The sequence below is a fragment of the Alligator sinensis genome, unplaced genomic scaffold (assembly GCF_000455745.1).
Source record: "Alligator sinensis unplaced genomic scaffold, ASM45574v1 scaffold954_1, whole genome shotgun sequence".
In the NCBI taxonomy this organism is placed as follows: Eukaryota; Metazoa; Chordata; order Crocodylia; family Alligatoridae; genus Alligator; species Alligator sinensis.
The window spans coordinates 807,675-812,818 of record NW_005842228.1 but is presented as its reverse complement, the minus strand read 5'-3'; positions in this window follow the sequence as shown (position 1 = coordinate 812,818).

Sequence of the window (5,144 nt, the reverse complement as noted above, 5' to 3'; positions counted from 1 at the left end):
ACTAGAATCCTACTTGTGTCCCATAAAATCTGTTGTGATTGGGCCAGGTGCCACAATCCAGATGATGGGCAATTAGCCAGTTTTAAGGTTGTTTTTAAAAATGAGGGAGATAAGCTCAAAACAAAAGCCTAGACTAGACCTCCCTGGATCTAAATTCTGCAGCTTGGGATCATCTCTGATTAAAATCCTATCAGTGAGATGCTCTGAAAATGTTGGCTGAGCAAAGAGGAGGAAGGAGGAGGATCAGAAAAATAAGTAAAGGAAGAAAAAAGCAATAAGCAAGCAAAAAAAATATGAGCAAAGGCAAACTGGAGAGGATTTGCAATCTCCATCTGTGCCAGTCAGTGGGCATGTTTCAAAAAAGACGATGTGGAGCCAGAGATTGTACTTGGATCCATTTTTGAGGAGCATGAGGATTTTCCTTTAATCCTCATTTTCCTGGCTGCCCAAGCATATTGCAATGCTGCTGGCAGCACTACATGTGCTTATACAGTATCTTTCAAAGACACACACATGTTCTGTACATGACTCCCTGGCTAGGACTTGGGTGAAGGAGACAGAGACTACTGAAATGAATGAGAAAGCAATGCTAGATGACACTTGAATTAATTCCAAAGGTGTCAGCTCCTTACGCAGCAGGCAGGTTTCCTGGGGGCACATCAGGCAATTCAAGCAAAGGATTCTTCCCCCCACCACAGCTGCACAGAGTCTGCATCTCCATGCTCATAACAGGGAAGTCTCGTAGTGATTAATGCTTTATTGTGAGAGCTAGACATTAGCTGCTTAGAGATTAACTTGATGGTGCTGCCCCGCAATGGACAGATGATGTAAAATCTGCATTCTGACTCTAGACAATATTAGGTTACAGTTTCTGTAACTGGCTTTTTCAGTAATTATGGACTTGTCTAAGCTGGGAAACCAAATCTGAAACTGATGAAACCGATGAAACAAAGGGAATAAGAACATACAACACAGGAACATATCACTGAGAGGACCTCCAGAATCATCAAGTCCAGTCTCCAAGTACCACAGCCAACCATGTGCTATCATGTCATTCATTAAATGATCAAACTCAGTCTTAAAGCTAATCAGGGTAATGCCATATTAAGATAAATGCAGTGTGTGGAAATGAAAATGAAATTGGCTTTTAAAAGGTTCTCTCATTTTTAATTAATGTAATGCACTAATAGTCAAACAAGTTAAAGTTGGTGTTTTTACAACGCAACATTTTCAGATTGGTGCCTTTGAAGGCTGGTATTTTAATCTCAAAGTTAAAATATTTATATAAAGGAAAATTATAATTAAACCAAACATATGGATTTAAAAACATTGAGGTTAAGAGCTAAAGGAAAGTAGGTGCTGTTCAAATGCCTCACAGGTTATAAATGTCCAAATGTAAAATGACACAATGAACATTCACCAAAATCCAACATTCTTAATGTTGCCCCTAGGCCTGCTTTCTCTCAGCCTGGAGACCAAGGGGGAGTTTTACAAGTCTTCTCATGCCCATTTACCCCCTATAGTGCCTGTAATGTGGGCTGCACATTCATGGAAACTACCAATCACCCTTTTTAGCCTAAGAACCATTTTGTGGTCACCTGCCTATGATGCTAATATCTGACCCCCTCCTCTTTATATCACAGCATCTTTTCACTGTGGTTATTCCTTTGAATGAGAAAGTACGCCTCCTAGTGGCATATCTCTATATAACACATTACAAGGTGCTCTTGCCTGTGTTTGTCATCAGTTTGTTCTGGTTCTGTGCATATGCACATGCAAACCAGGACACTGCAGTTTCTCCCCCAGGAAGACTAAAGATACCTCAACTCACACAATGCTTTTGGCATATGTAGTCCAAACCTCAAAGTGTTCCATAGAAATAGATCCTAAAGCCAGAATCTTCGAAACTGCCCTGCCCCAATTTATGCACCAACATACACAGCTCAGGCAACCAGTCATGTACTGAGTGCTAAGCTCTTTGGAAAACATGGTCCTTGTTTCCTTAAATGTGAAAGCCTAAAAGCATTGAGGCTGAACACCTAAAAATGTAGGTGTTCAGTTAATCATCCATATTTACCATCCTGATAAGCCAGAGATACAAGGCTATACACCCGCTCTCACCCAATCCATATGGTACTTCAAGCTGTGTGTACCTCGCTCATCACACCTTGCTAATAAATTCATATTTTGCTATGGAGAAGAAAAAGTTGTTGTTGACCGGTCAGCAGCCAACTGGTTCTGCAGGTGCTGTATTTGAATCCTGCAGAGCTCAAACATCTTACACAGCCAAAACTCCCAGTCATCCTGATTCTATGAAAGTTTCACATGCCCTAAAGACATTGTTAAATCAAGTTGTGCCTGTATTTTTGTTGACTGATAAAGGTTAGGCTGGTAACAAGCTGTGATTGCTACTCTTGTCTCACAAAGCATAGTGCATACCCTATTATTTTTGTCACCCTACCTCCTTTGTTCTTAACCTGCACATTTATCTCATCTAGGCTCTGGGAGAGGGACTGTCATTTGCTATGTTTATACACCTGCTAACATGATGCCCACTTGCAACCTACATAGTCTATGTTCAACCACAACATGAATGTTGATACTTCGAAATGCTTCAGGTTTTTCTTGTAATATTTTTTCAAATACTGGGAGTTGGACACCAAATGTCCATTTAGATACATAGAACACAGATGCTCAGGAGTAGAGAGAAACAGATATAAATAACCACAACCCTGATGTCAAAATCAACCTTCTGTCAAGGACCTTGCAAGAAGAAAGTTTTAGCTCTAGATCAAAAACATGACACACTTTGTTCCAGGCTACCCTGTGGTTCCCCACAAACTCATTCCATGCATACAAGGAAACATTAATACATGTTTTTCTTGAAGAACTAAGAATTCTTATGTGCAAAAAAAAAATGCGGATGAGCTTGCATGCAATGAGACATCTCTGGAGTTTGGATCAAAGGTAGTGGTCAGGTATTTTAAATAGATGCTCACAGAGATGAGTTTTTAACCCAGAGGATCCAGGGGAGAAGAAAAATAGAGCTGAGGAGCACTTGTACATGTGAGGGGGGTTTAGTCCTTTGGGTTGCATTCTATGCCCCTAAATTGAAACCTCACCCTTTCAATTTCTATCACTGTATATACATGATTATCCTGCTGGCAACAGTAGCCTGCTGAAGGCAGAAGCAGTGAGGGGCCTGATCCTTTCTTTTTTTTCTGAGGAGCCTGCCCACTTCTCCCACAGCCAAGAGGCCATTAACCTATGCCATTAATCTTTCAATTTACCCCCCAGCCACAGAAGAGATGGGCAAGCTCCACCAAAGAAAAAAAGATTAGGCCCCTTGCTCCTTCTGCTTTAAAGCAGGCTCCTGCAGCTGGGAGGACAGCTGGGAAGGGACCCGCTTGCCCCGGGGCAGTGTGGGAAGGTGGCAGTAGGGCAGCTGGGTTTGCTGGAAGCCAGAGAAGGTGGTGGGGGTGGTGCACAGGGTGCTGGAAGCCTGGGCAGGCTGCTAGTTGGCCAGGTGCTGCACCAGCTTGGAGGTGCCTGATTCAATGCTTGCCTGATCCCGCCCAGGCTTCCAGCATCCTGTGTACCCTCACTGCTACCTTCTCCCAGCCACCAGCACACACAGCTTACCCCTGGAGCAGCCCAGAGTGGCAGTAGGAGAGTGGCTGGGCGTGTTGGCAGCTGGAAAAAGTGGTGGGGATGGTCACAGGGTGCTGGAAACCCAGGTGGGCTCAGGGAAGCGTTGGGTAGGGCACCTCTGAGTTGGGAGAGCACCCAGCCAGCTAGTAGCTTGCTTGGGCTTCCAGTGCCCTGTGCACCATTCCCATCGCCTTCTCCGCCTGCCAGCAAACCCAGTTGCCCTCCTGCCACCTTCCCTCACTGCCCCAGTGGCAAGCCAGCCAATTCCCAGGTGGCCTCAGGCATCCTGCTGGCTGCAGGAGCCTGCTTTAAAGCAAAAGCAACAAGGAGCCAGATCCCTTTTTTCTGCGGAGCCGGCCCTCCTCTCCCACAGCTGGGGGCAAGCTGGCTAATGGCTGCATTGTTCCAAATTGCATTGTGGGAAACCAAACTATATCAGAATGTAGTTTAGTTTGCAGTGATGCATACTCGTTTAAAACCCACAAAACTTGGGTATGTTATGTGTGATGTCATTAAGCCACAGAGGGAAATTTTTGTCACTTGTACATCGTGACATGTACAAGCACTGTTGTTCTAGAAATGTTGGCTCCTGTTAAGGTTTCCATTGCACAGGCAGCAGCTACAGAGAAAACAGGCCTTCATTTAGTGGGACAGCTGCTTCTCTTTGAAACAGTGCAGGGAGGAGATAACTGCAAGTCACCTCCACATAACCAGGCCCTTTTTGATGCACAACAGCTGTTCCAGAGACTTGGGGAGCAGCAGGTGCCATCGTTACTGTCTGGATTGTCATTCTTTGGCTTCAGCACTGTTGAGGCATGTTCAGGAAGCCTACCTGAACCAAGCAGGGCTTGGTGGGGCTTCTTCCATGCAGCTGTTTGCTAGCCAGGCACAGCCAGCCACTGAAAGGAGGGCTTTGGCGCTCTGCGCGCACACACTGAGGTGATGAAGCAAACCATCACAAGGCAGAAGAGCACAGCCCTCTCTCGGGGGACGCAACCCCACTGCTCCCGGCCTGGCCCTTCCCTACCCCCAGCCCTCAGCGCCGGCCTGGAAGGCACCGAAAGGTCCAGCCTCAGCTGCAAACCAGCCAATAGCGGGAGAGAGCGCTGCCTGGCCCATGACAACGCGCCCCTGATTGGCTGCTGGGAGCACCAGTGGCAGCAGGAGGCGGAGGCCTGGAAACAACGTCAGCTCGGTCTGGTCAGTCTGCGAGGTGCAACCTGTCCCGGTCGCAGCCTTGCGGGGCGCGGGCGCCTCAGACACCAGCAGCCCCTTCCCGGCACGGTGCCCGGCGAGGCAGCGGGGCTTGCCCATCCCCTTGGCACCGCTGGTGCCTGGCTGGGGAGAGCCCCGCCCCGCCCGGGGGACGCGGCTGAGCGCCCGCAGCCCCCGGCCTAGGGCCTGGCGGAGGCTCTGTGCCGCGGGCGGGAAGGGCGCAAGGCGCCGCCAGGGGGCAGCCAGCCACTCCCTCGATGGGCAGCCGGCCGGTCTAG